This window comes from Salmo salar, chromosome 07 (assembly GCF_965601325.2).
Source record: "Salmo salar chromosome 07, fSalSal1, whole genome shotgun sequence".
Lineage (NCBI taxonomy): Eukaryota > Metazoa > Chordata > Actinopteri > Salmoniformes > Salmonidae > Salmo > Salmo salar.
The window spans coordinates 3,542,501-3,556,740 of NC_138297.1; the positions used below are offsets into that span (position 1 = coordinate 3,542,501).

At 43.3% G+C, this 14,240-nt stretch overlaps 1 protein-coding gene across 1 annotated transcript in view; it reads left to right on the forward strand.

The window, feature by feature from the left end:
- LOC106608421 (uncharacterized) overlaps positions 1-4,432 on the forward strand; it is a 138,524-nt gene extending 134,092 nt beyond the window's left edge. Inside the window, 1 exon segment of the mRNA XM_082977265.1 lies at positions 1-4,432. This exon segment is cut by the window's left edge and continues 2,181 nt beyond it. The gene's annotated coding sequence lies outside the window, so the exon portion shown is untranslated.
- Positions 4,433-14,240: the final 9,808 nt, after the last annotated feature.

Genomic DNA, 14,240 nt, shown 5'->3' on the forward strand with positions numbered 1-14,240 from the left:
AGCAGGAACGGGACAGAGGAGACTAAACTCATGGTGCTGGATTTTGACCTCACTGACAACCACAAGTGATGTCATCAAAGAGGCGACGGTGTTTCGTCAGGAGAGGACGTGAGGTAACCGAAGTGGGACCCAATATCCTCATAGGTGGATGAAGGAAACCTTGTGAGGACGATGAGGGAAGGTGGTGGTGAGGAGGTGTCGTTTGACCGAGGACAATGTAAGAATCCTCTTACTTTAGTGCCATTTTTATCTGGAGATACCAATATACCACAAACCAGGAAACGACTCAGAAATGTCCCCCATTTCCTCACCACGTCCCCGCCGAACTATTTTCTCGCTGACCTAAAACACTGCTGGAAACTGGTATAATGGTGAAGTGATGGTACCACAAGATCAACTTTGAATCTTCTGCGACTGGAGGAATCCACGAGAGGTCTCACTGAGGCCGAACTCAGTGTAGTTACTGTAAATCCACCCAGACTACTGCTGGATGTATAGTTACTGTAAATCCACCCAGACTGCTGCAGGATGTATAGTTACTGTAAATCCACCCAGACTGCTGCAGGATGTATAGTTACTGTAAATCCACCCAGACTGCTGCAGGATGTATAGTTACTGTAAATCCACCCAGACTGCTGCAGGAGGTATAGTTACTGTAAATCCACCCAGACTACTGCTGGATGTATAGTTACTGTAAATCCACCCAGACTACTGCTGGATGTATAGTTACTGTATAGTTACTGTAAATCCACCCAGACTACTGCTGGATGTATAGTTACTGTATAGTTACTGTAAATCCACCCAGACTACTGCTGGATGTATAGACTGTGTAGTTACTGTATCCACCCAGGTTACTGCTGGATGTATAGACTGTATAGTTACTGTAAATCCACCCAGACTACTGCTGGATGTATAGACTATATAGTTACTGTACATCCACCCAGACTACTGCTGGATGTATAGTTACTGTAAATCCACCCAGACTACTGCTGGATGTATAGACTGTATTGTTACTGTAAATCCACCCAGACTACTGCTGGATGTATAGACTGTATAGTTACTGTACATCCACCCAGACTACTGCTGGATGTATAGACTGTATTGTTACTGTAAATCCACCCAGGTTACTGCTGGATGTATAGACTGTATAGTTACTGTAAATCCACCCAGGCTACTGCTGGATGTATAGACTGTATAGTTACTGTAACTCCACCCAGACTCCTGCTGGATGTATAGACTGTATAGTTACTGTAAAACCACCCAGACTACTGCAGGATGTATAGACTGTATAGTTATTGTAAATCCACCCAGACTACTGCAGGATGTGTAGACTGTATAGTTACTGTAAATCCACCCAGACTACTGCTGGATGTATAGACTATATAGTTACTGTACATCCACCCAGACTACTGCTGGATGTATAGTTACTTTAAATCCACCCAGACTACTGCTGGATGTATAGACTGTATTGTTACTGTAAATCCACCCAGACTACTGCTGGATGTATAGACTGTATAGTTACTGTACATCCACCCAGACTACTGCTGGATGTATAGACTGTATAGTTACTGTAAATCCACCCAGGTTACTGCTGGATGTATGGACTGTATAGTTACTGTAAATCCACCCATGCTACTGCTGGATGTATAGACTGTATAGTTACTGTAAATCCACCCAGACTACTGCTGGATGTATAGACTGTATTGTTACTGTAACTCCACCCAGACTCCTGCTGGATGTATAGACTGTATAGTTACTGTAAAACCACCCAGACTACTGCAGGATGTATAGACTGTATAGTTATTGTAAATCCACCCAGACTACTGCAGGATGTGTAGACTGTATAGTTACTGTAAATCCACCCAGACTACTGCTGGATGTATAGACTGTATTGTTACTGTAAATCCACCCAGACTACTGCTGGATGTATAGACTATATAGTTACTGTACATCCACCCAGACTACTGCTGGATGTATAGACTGTATAGTTACTGTACATCCACCCAGACTACTGCTGGATGTATAGTTACTTTAAATCCACCCAGACTACTGCTGGATGTATAGACTGTATTGTTACTGTAAATCCACCCAGACTACTGCTGGATGTATAGACTGTATAGTTACTGTACATCCACCCAGACTACTGCTGGATGTATAGACTGTATAGTTACTGTAAAACCACCCAGACTACTGCAGGATGTATTGTTACTGTAACTCCACCCAGACTGCTGCTGGATGTATAGACTGTATAGTTACTGTAAAACCACCCAGACTACTGCAGGATGTATTGTTACTGTAACTCCACCCAGACTGCTGCTGGATGTATTGTTACTGTAAATCCACCTAGACTGCTGCTGGATGTGTAGACTGTATAGTTACTGTAAATCCACCCAGACTACTGCTAGATGTATAGTTACTGTAAATCCACCCAGACTACTACTGGATGTATAGACTGTATAGTTACTGTACATCCACCCAGACTACTGCTGGATGTATAGTTACTGTATCCACCCAGACTACTGCTGGATGTATAGACTGTATAGTTACTGTAAATCCACCCAGGCTACTGCAGGATGTATAGTTACTGTAACTCCACCCAGACTGCTGCTGGATGTATAGACTGTATAGTTACTGTAACCACCGACTACTGCTGGATGTATAGACTGTATAGTTACTGTAAATCCACCCAGGCTACTGCAGGATGTATAGACTGTATAGTTACTGTAAAACCACCCAGACTACTGCAGGATGTATAGACTGTATAGTTACTGTAAATCCACCCAGGCTACTGCAGGATGTATAGACTGTATAGTTACTGTAAAACCACCCAGACTACCCCTAGGATGTATAGACTGTATAGTTACTGTAAATCCACCCAGACTACTGCAGGATGTATAGACTGTATAGTTACTGTAACCACCCAGACTACTGCAGGATGTATAGACTGTATATGAGGCCAGATGAGGCTGAGTACAGATTCCTGACTGTATAGTTACTGTAAATCCACCCAGACTACTGCAGGATGTATAGACTGTATATGAGGCCAGATGAGGCTGAGTACAGATTCCTGACTGTATAGTTACTGTAAATCCACCCAGACTACTGCAGGATGTATAGACTGTATAGTTACTGTAACCACCCAGACTACTGCAGGATGTATAGACTGTATAGTTACTGTAAATCCACCCAGACTACTGCAGGATGTATAGACTGTATAGTTACTGTAAATCCACCCAGACTACTGCAGGATGTATAGACTGTATATGAGGCCAGATGAGGCTGAGTACAGATTCCTGACTGTAGAGACATAAACACTGTTCCCAGATTTTGTTTGGTCTTCAGCCAACCTCTCTGACTAGCATGATGGTTTACAGGTAACTACAGGTCTGGGACCAGTCTACGTGACTGGAGAGACACTGTGCTCTCCTGCATCCCAAATGGCACCCTATTCCCAGTATAGTGCACTACTTTAGATCAGACCCCTCTGGGGCCCGTACCCTGACTGCCCCCTCTGGGCCCGTACCTTGACTGCCCCCTCTAGGCCCGTACCCTGACTGCCCCCTCTGGGCCCGTACCCTGACTGCCCCCTCTGGGCCCGTACCCTGACTGCCCCCTCTAGGCCCGTACCCTGACTGCGCCCTCTGGGCCCGTACCCTGACTGCCCCCTCTGGGCCCGTACCCTGACTGCCCCCTCTGGGCCCGTACCCTGACTGCCCCCTCTGGGCCCGTACCCTGACTGCCCCCTCTGGGCCCGTACCCTGACTGCCCCCTCTGGGCCCGTACCCTGACTGCCCCCTCTGGGCCCGTACCCTGACTTCCCCCTCTGGGCCCGTACCCTGACTGCCCCCTCTGGGCCCGTACCCTGACTGCCCCCTCTGGGCCCGTACCCTGACTGCCCCCTCTGGGCCCGTACCCCTGACTGCCCCCTCTGGGCCCGTACCCTGACTGCCCCCTCTGGGCCCGTACCCTGACTGCCCCCTCTGGGCCCGTACCCTGACTGCCCCCTCTGGGCCAGTCTTATTTCTGTTGGATCCATATACAGGACAGTGCCCAGAGTTTCTCCTCATTGACCAACCGAAAGAAAAACTCCTGGACCCACTGATTTCTTTACACTGTCTGACTGTCATCATCGAACTGAAGAGATGAGACTTCTTCCGAGTCCCAGATGGCACCCTATTCCCTACATACTACACACTACTTTATGCTTGGGCCCATAAAACTCTGGTTAAAAGTAGTGCGCTATATAGGGAATAGGGTGCCGTTTTGGGACTCAGATATATATATCGTTTGTGGTATAATGTAAAATATGAGTGTAGATATTATAATATGTATATAATGTTTGTTTTTATATGAAAAGAGGAAATATTGAGCTGAGATATTGTTGAGGAGGGGAGAGATCGTTGAATAAAGATATGGTGACTTTTCTAAAATATGGACGTGTTGGGTTTTCATTTGGAGTAGGGTGAGATACGGATTTTAGGTGAGTTTGTGTATTTTCCCCACTAACGGTTGGAGCTGATCCTAGATCTCTACCTAAAGGGGAGACTTCAGCCTGTCCCCACTAACGGTTGTTAGGATTGGAGCTGATCCTAGATCTCTACCTAAAGGGGAGACTTCAGCCTGTCCCCACTAACGGTTGGAGCTGATCCTAGATCTCTACCTAAAGGGGAGACTTCAGCCTATCCCCACTAACGGTTGGAGCTGATCCTAGATCTCTACCTAAAGGGGAGACTTCAGCCTGGAGCTGAAGTCTGGTTTGAACTGGTTTTAACTGGTTTGTCCATGTGTTGCTTGTCTAACCTTCAGCACCTTTTTAAATGTCTCTCTCTCTCGCTCTCTCTCGCTCTCACGCACAGACACACACACACATATTTCCCTGTGTAATCTGAGGGAAATATGTGTCTCTAATATGGTCATACATTTGGGCAGGAGGTTAGGAAGTACAGCTCAGTTTCCACCTCATTTTGTGGGCAGTGTGCACATAGCCTGTCTTCTCTTGAGAGCCAGGTCTGCCTACGGCAGCCTTTCTCAATAGCAAGGCTACGCTCACTGAGTCTGTACATAGTCAAAGCTTTCCTTAAGTTTGGGTCAGTCCCAGTGGTCAGGTATTCTGCCACTGTGTTCTCTCTGTTTAGGGACAAACAACATTCTAGTTTGCTCTGTTTTTTTGTTAATTCTTTCCAATGTGTGAAGTAATTATCTTTTTGTTTTCTCATGATTTGGTTGGTGTCTAATTGTGTTGCTGTCCTGAGGCTCTGTGGGGTCTGTTTGTGTTTGTGAACAGAGGCCCAGGACCAGCTTGCTTAGGGGACTCTTCTCCAGGTTCATCTCTCTGTAGGTGATGGCTTTGTTATGGAAGTCACTTTTTTCTTCGTCAGACGATAAGGAAAAATCATTGTCGGACCAAAACGCGTCGGGATCATGTGTACTCATCTTCTTTATTTAGCAAAAGAAGGGAAACCAAAATAAACACGTACACAAAACACAATGACGCATAACAGGCTGGAAAAGGCAACTAACTACCTAGCACAAACTCCAAACACAAACCTATATATAGGACTCTCAATCGGAGGCAACTAGAAAACACCTGCCTCCAATTGAGAGTCCAAACCCCAATTAACGAAACAGAAATACTAAACTAGAAAAGAACATAGAAATACAAAAACATTTGAACGTAACCCAAAACCCGGAAATAATAAATCAAACACCCTTCTAAAGAAACCACCACCCCGAACCACATAAAACAAATACCCTCTGCCACGTCCTGACCAAACTACAATAACAATTAACCCCTTATACTGGTCAGGACGTGACACCTTAACTTAACAGGTTCATCTCTCTGTAGGTGATGGCTTTGTTATGGAAGGTTTGGGCATCACTTCCTTTTAGGTGGTTGTAGAATTTTTAACGTCTCTTTTCTGGATTTTGATAATTAGCGGGTATCGGCCTAATTCTGCTCTGCATTATTTGGTGTTTTACGTTGTACACAGAGGATATTTTTGTAGAATTCTGCATGAAGTTTCTCAGTTTGGTGTTTGTCCCATTTTGTGAATTCTTTGTTGGTGAGCGGGACCCCAGACCTCACAACCATAAAGGGCAATGGGTTCTATAACTGATTCAAGTATTTTTAGCCAGATCCTAATTGGTAGGTTGAATTTTATGTTCCTTTTGATGGCATAGAAGGCCCTTCTTGCCTTGTCTCTCAGATCGTTCACAGCTTTGTGGAAGTTACCTGTGGTGCTGATATTTAGGCCGAGGTATGTATAGTTTTTTGTGTGCTCTAGGGCAACGGTGTCTAGATGGAATTTGTATTCGTGGTCTTGGCAGCTGGACCTTTTATGGAACACAGTCTTACTGAGATTTAGTGTCAGGGCCCAGGTCTGTTAGGGCCCAGGTCTGTCAGGGCCCAGGTCTGTCAGGGCCCAGGTCTGTCAGGGTCCAGGTCTGTCAGGGCCCAGGTCTGTCAGGGCCCAGGTCTGTTAGGGCCCAGGTCTGTCAGGGCCCAGGGCCCAGGTCTGACATAATCTAGTGCACCCCGGATCATGCCAGAGGATAAAGTAATCCTTCTAACCCCCCCCCTTAAAAGATTTAGATGCACTATTGTAAAGTGGTTGTTCCACTGGATATCATAAGGTGAATGCACCAATTTGTAAGTCGCTCTGGATAAGAGCGTCTGCTAAATGACGTAAATGTAAATGTAGGATGATTCTGTGTGGAAAATGAAGTTGTTTACATTCTCCTCTTCATAGCAGTCAGCAAACAGTATCTCTGGATTGTCCTTGTGGAGTTTATTTTTGTACGTATTCCGTGCAGTGTTGTTTTTTATATCCAAAGGGTACTGTATTGTGATGACCTCTGAATAGGAATACGCCATGGCACAGGGGGCTTCAAAGGCCTCTGCATTTTGGTGTGGGGGTTTGGATGTGAAACTCTCCTCCCATTGTTGGGCTCAAGAGTTTTCACACATCTCACGTCACACTTCAATGCTAATTGTAGGTGCAGCCAGGTTTGTTCTGTCCTAGCAGCTCGGTAGCTTTAGTAGCCTTGTTTATTAAGCTTTATAAAAACAGAATTAAATAGAGATTATTGTCTTTTTACGTTTTGTCTTCAGAAGAAGTAGGTTCAGGCTGAACATTAACTCACTCAGTGTCGTGTTGGATGGTATTCCAGGTTTCCGCTGGGTTCAGGCTGAACATTAACTCACTCAGTGTCGTGTTGGATGGTATTCCAGGTTTCCGCTGGGTTCAGGCTGAACATTAACTCACTCAGTGTCGTGTTGGATGGTATTTCAGGTTTCCGCTGGGTTCAGGCTGAACATTAACTCACTCAGTGTCGTGTTGGATGGTATTCCAGGTTTCCGCTGGGTTCAGGCTGAACATTAACTCACTCAGTGTCGTGTTGGATGGTATTCCAGGTTTCCGCTGGGTTCAGGCTGAACATTAACTCACTCAGTGTCGTGTTGGATGGTATTCCAGGTTTCCGCTGGGTTCAGGCTGAACATTAACTCACTCAGTGTCGTGTTGGATGGTATTCCAGGTTTCCGCTGGGTTCAGGCTGAACATTAACTCACTCAGTGTCGTGTTGGATGGTATTCCAGGTTTCCGCTGGGTTCAGGCTGAACATTAACTCACTCAGTGTCGTGTTGGATGGTATTCCAGGTTTCCGCTGGGTTCAGGCTGAACATTAACTCACTCAGTGTCGTGTTGGATGGTATTCCAGGTTTCCGCTGGGTTCAGGCTGAACATTAACTCACTCAGTGTCGTGTTGGATGGTATTCCAGGTTTCCGCTGGGTTCAGGCTGAACATTAACTCACTCAGTGTCGTGTTGGATGGTATTTCAGGTTTCCGCTGGGTTCAGGCTGAACATTAACTCACTCAGTGTCGTGTTGGATGGTATTCCAGGTTTCCGCTGGGTTCAGGCTGAACATTAACTCACTCAGTGTCGTGTTGGATGGTATTCCAGGTTTCCGCTGGGTTCAGGCTGAACATTAACTCACTCAGTGTCGTGTTGGATGGTATTCCAGGTTTCCGCTGGGTTCAGGCTGAACATTAACTCACTCAGTGTCGTGTTGGATGGTATTTCCAGGTTTCCGCTGGGTTCAGGCTGAACATTAACTCACTCAGTGTCGTGTTGGATGGTATTCCAGGTTTCCGCTGGGTTCAGGCTGAACATTAACTCACTCAGTGTCGTGTTGGATGGTATTCCAGGTTTCCGCTGGGTTCAGGCTGAACATTAACTCACTCAGTGTCGTGTTGGATGGTATTTCAGGTTTCCGCTGGGTTCAGGCTGAACATTAACTCACTCAGTGTCGTGTTGGATGGTATTCCAGGTTTCCGCTGGGTTCAGGCTGAACATTAACTCACTCAGTGTCGTGTTGGATGGTATTTCAGGTTTCCGCTGGGTTCAGGCTGAACATTAACTCACTCAGTGTCGTGTTGGATGGTATTCCAGGTTTCCGCTGGGTTCAGGCTGAACATTATCTCACTCAGTGTCGTGTTGGATGGTATTCCAGGTTTCCGCTGGGTTCAGGCTGAACATTAACTCACTCAGTGTCGTGTTGGATGGTATTTCAGGTTTCCGCTGGGTTCAGGCTGAACATTAACTCACTCAGTGTCGTGTTGGATGGTATTCCAGGTTTCCGCTGGGTTCAGGCTGAACATTAACTCACTCAGTGTCGTGTTGGATGGTATTTCCAGGTTTCCGCTGGGTTCAGGCTGAACATTAACTCACTCAGTGTCGTGTTGGATGGTATTCCAGGTTTCCGCTGGGTTCAGGCTGAACATTAACTCACTCAGTGTCGTGTTGGATGGTATTCCAGGTTTCCGCTGGGTTTCTTCAACAGGTTTTGGTTTGTTACAAGTTTTTACTGGATAGTCCTTGGTAGTAATAGTCCATTCAGGTTAATTTTGTCCCAAATCAAGATTTTAGGTGTGGAATTTGACTTTGGATTGAAGGTTTTGATGTAGAGGTTAGTAACATGTATAAATCTTTGCAAGAAAAAACAAATCCAAGTTTATCTACATTTATCCAACTCGCTAATGTCCGGACTCTAGATAACGTGATCGACAAAATCAGGGCAAGAGTTTCCTTCCAGAGAGACATCTGGGATTGTAACATACTCTGTTTTCACGGGAACATGTCTCTCTCTACTGTCGGAGTCGGTACAGCCGCCTGGATTCTTTGTGCGTCGCACCGACAGGAAATAAACATCTCTCCGGGAAGAAGAAGGGTGGGAGTGTATGTTTCATGATTAACGCAGATGAGACGGCCTACAGGGAGGAGGTGAGGGCCCTCGGAGTGTGGTGTCAGGAAAATAACCTCACACTTAACGCCAACAAATCAAAGGAGATGATCGTGGACTTCAGGAAACAGCAGAGGGAGCATCCCCCTATCCACATCGACGGGACAGTAGTGGAGAAGGTGGAAAGTTCCTCGGCATACACATCACGGACAAACTGAAATGGTCCACCCACTCAGACAACGTGGTGAAGAAGGCGCAGTAGCGCCTCTTTAACCTCAGGAGGCTGAAGAAATTTGGCTTGGCTCCTAAAACCCTTACAAACTTCTACAGATGCACAATCGAGAGCATCCTGTCGGGCTGTATCACCGCCTGGTACGGCAACTGCTCCGCCCATAACCGTAAGGCTTTCCAGAGGGTAGTGAGGTCTGCCCAACGCATCACCGGGGGCAAACTACCTGCCCTCCAGGACACCTACACCACCCGATGTCACAGGAAGGACAAAAAGATCATCAAGGACAACAACCACCCGAACCACTGCCTGTTCACCCCGCTATCATCCAGAAGGCGAGGTCAGTACAGGTGCATCAAAGCTGGGACCGAGAGACTGAAAAACAGCTTCTATCTCAAGGCCATCAGACTGTTAAACAGCCATCACTAGCACAGAGAGGCTGCTGCCAACATACAGACTTGAAATCATTGGCCACTTTAATAAATGGATCACTAGTCACTTTAAATAATGTTTACATATCTCACATTACTCATCTCATATGTATACTAAATATACTGTTCAAAAGTTTGGGGACACTTAGCAATGTCCTTGTTATTGAAAGAAAAACACTTTTTTTTCTGTCCATTAAAATAACATCAAATTGATCAGAAATACAGTGTAGACATTGTTAATGTTGTAAATGACTATTGTAGCTGGAAACGGCAGATTATTAATGGAATATCTACATAGGCGAACAGAGGCCCATTATCAGCAACCATCACTCCTGTGTTCCAATGGCACGTTGTGTTAGCTAATCCAAGTTTATCATTTTAAAAGGATAATTGATCATTAGAAAAAGTAGTACACTGGGCCTTTACTAGTCCTGTATTACTAGTCCTGTATTAACAGACCTTTACTAGTCCTGTATTACTAGTCCTGTATTAACAGGCCTTTACTAGTCCTGTATTACTAGTCCTGTATTAACAGGCCTTTACTAGTCCTGTATTAACAGACCTTTACTAGTCCTGTATTACTAGTCCTGTATTAACAGGCCTTTACTAGTCCTGTATTAACAGACCTTTACTAGTCCTGTATTACTAGTCCTGTATTAACAGACCTTTACTAGTCCTGTATTAACAGGCCTTTACTAGTCCTGTATTAACAGGCCTTTACTAGTCCTGTATTAACAGGCCTTTACTAGTCCTTTATTAACAGACCTTTACTAGTCCTGTATTAACAGACCTTTACTAGTCCTGTATTACTAGTCCTGTATTAATAGACCTTTACTAGTCCTGTATTACTAGTCCTGTATTAACAGACCTTTACTAGTCCTGTATTAACATGCCTTTACTAGTCCTGTATTAACAGGCCTTTACTAGTCCTGTATTAACAGACCTTTACAAGTCCTGTATTAACAGACCTTTACAAGTCCTGTATTAACAGACCTTTACTAGTCCTGTATTAACAGACCTTTACAAGTCCTGTATTAACAGACCTTTACTAGTCCTGTATTAACAGGCCTTTACTAGTCCTGTATTACTAGTCCTGTATTAACATGCCTTTACTAGTCCTGTATTAACAGACCTTTACTAGTCCTGTATTAACATGGCTTTACTAGTCTTGTATTAACAGGCCTTTACTAGTCCTGTATTAACAGACCTTTACTAGTCCTGTATTAACAGGCCTTTACTAGTCCTGTATTACTAGTCCTGTATTAACAGACCTTTACTAGTCCTGTATTACTAGTCCTGTATTAACAGGCCTTTACTAGTCCTGCATTACTAGTCCTGTATTAACAGGCCTTTACTAGTCCTGTATTAACAGACCTTTACAAGTCCTGTATTAACAGGCCTTTACTAGTCCTGTATTACTAGTCCTGTATTAACAGACCTTTACTAGTCCTGTATTACTAGTCCTGTATTAACAGGCCTTTACTAGTCCTGTATTACTAGTCCTGTATTAACAGGCCTTTACTAGTCCTGTATTAACAGGCCTTTACTAGTCCTGTATTAACAGGACTTTACTAGTCCTGTATTAATAGACCTTTACTAGTCCTGTATTACTAGTCCTGTATTAACAGACCTTTACTAGTCCTGTATTAACATGCCTTTACTAGTCCTGTATTAACAGACCTTTACAAGTCCTGTATTAACAGGCCTTTACTAGTCCTGTATTAACAGACCTTTACTAGTCCTGTATTAACAGACCTTTACTAGTCCTGTATTAACAGACCTTTACTAGTCCTGTATTAACAGACCTTTACAAGTCCTGTATTAACAGGCCTTTACTAGTCCTGTATTACTAGTCCTGTATTAACAGACCTTTACTAGTCCTGTATTACTAGTCCTGTATTAACAGGCCTTTACTAGTCCTGCATTACTAGTCCTGTATTAACAGGCCTTTACTAGTCCTGTATTAACAGACCTTTACAAGTCCTGTATTAACAGGCCTTTACTAGTCCTGTATTAACAGACCTTTACTAGTCCTGTATTACTAGTCCTGTATTAACAGACCTTTACTAGTCCTGTATTACTAGTCCTGTATTAACAGGCCTTTACTAGTCCTGTATTAACAGGCCTTTACTAGTCCTGTATTACTAGTCCTGTATTAACAGGCCTTTACTAGTCCTGTATTAACAGGCCTTTACTAGTCCTGTATTAACAGGCCTTTACTAGTCCTGTATTAACAGGCCTTTACTAGTCCTGTATTACTAGTTCTGTATTAACAGACCTTTACTAGTCCTGTATTAACAGGCCTTTACTAGTCCTGTATTAACAGACCTTTACTAGTCCTGTATTAACAGACCTTTACAAGTCCTGTATTAACATACCTTTACTAGTCCTGTATTACTAGTCCTGTATTAACATGCCTTTAATAGTCCTGTATTAACAGACCTTTACTAGTCCTGTATTAACAGGCCTTTACTAGTCCTGTATTAACAGGCCTTTACTAGTCCTGTATTAACAGGCCTTTACTAGTCCTGTATTAATAGACCTTTACTAGTCCTGTATTAACAGACCTTTACTAGTCCTGTATTAACAGACCTTTACTAGTCCTGTATTAACAGACCTTTACTAGTCCTGTATTAACAGACCTTTACTAGTCCTGTATTAACAGGCCTTTACTAGTCCTGTATTAACAGGCCTTTACTAGTCCTGTATTACTAGTCCTGTATTAACAGACCTTTACTAGTCCTGTATTAACAGGCCTTTACTAGTCCTGTATTAACAGGCATTTACTAGTCCTGTATTAACAGGCATTTACTAGTCCTGTATTAACAGGCCTTTACTAGTCCTGTATTAACAGGCCTTTACTAGTCCTGCATTACTAGTCCTGTATTAACAGGCCTTTACTAGTCCTGTATTAACAGGCCTTTACTAGTCCTGTATTACTAGTTCTGTATTAACAGGCCTTTACTAGTCCTGTATTAACAGACCTTTACTAGTCCTGTATTAACAGACCTTTACTAGTCCTGTATTACTAGTCCTGTATTAACAGGCCTTTACTAGTCCTGTATTAACAGACCTTTACTAGTCCTGTATTAACATGCCTTTACTAGTCCTGTATTAACATGCCTTTACTAGTCCTGTATTAACAGACCTTTACTAGTCCTGTATTAACAGACCTTTACTAGTCCTGTATTAACATACCTTTACTAGTCCTGTATTACTAGTCCTGTATTAACAGGCCTTTACTAGTCCTGTATTACTAGTCCTGTATTAACAGGCCTTTACTAGTCCTGTATTACTAGTCCTGTATTAACATGCCTTTACTAGTCCTGTATTAACAGACCTTTACTAGTCCTGTATTAACAGACCTTTACTAGTCCTGTATTAACAGACCTTTACTAGTCCTGTATTAACAGGCCTTTACTAGTCTTGTATTAACAGATCTTTACTAGTCCTGTATTAACAGACCTTTACTAGTCCTGTATTACTAGTCCTGTATTAACAGACCTTTACTAGTCCTGTATTAACAGACCATTACTAGTCCTGTATTAACAGACCTTTACTAGTCCTGCATTAACAGACCTTTACTAGTCCGGTATTAACAGGCCTTTACTAGTCCTGTATTAACAGGCCTTTAATTGTCCTGTATTAAGCAACCTTTACTAGTCCTGTATTACTAGTCCTGTATTAACAGACCTTTACTAGTCCTGTATTAACAGACCTTTACGAGTCCTGTATTAACAGACCTTTACTAGTCCTGTATTAACAGACCTTTACTAGTCCTGTATTAACAGACCTTTACTAGTCCTGTATTAACAGGCCTTTACTAGTCTTGTATTAACAGACCTTTACTAGTCCTGTATTAACAGACCTTTACTAGTCCTGTATTAACAGACCTTTACTAGTCCTGTATTAACAGACCTTTACTAGTCCTGTATTAACAGACCTTTACTAGTCCTGTATTAACTGACCTTTACTAGTCCTGTATTAACGGGCCTTTACTAGTCCTTTATTAACGGACCTTTACTAGTCCTGTATTAACAGACCTTTACTAGTCCTGTATTAACAGGCCTTTACTAAGCCTGTATTAACAGTCCTTTACTAGTCTTGTATTAACAGACCTTTACTAGTCCTGTATTACTAGTCCTGTATTAACAGGCCTTTACTAGTCCTGTATTAACAGACCTTTACTAGTCCTGTATTAACAGACCTTTACTAGTCCTGTATTAACAGGCCTTTAGTAGTCCTGTATTAACAGGCCTTTACTAGTCCTGTATTAACAGGCCTTTACTAGTCCTGTATTAACAGACCTTTACTACTCCTGTATTACTAGTCCTGTAT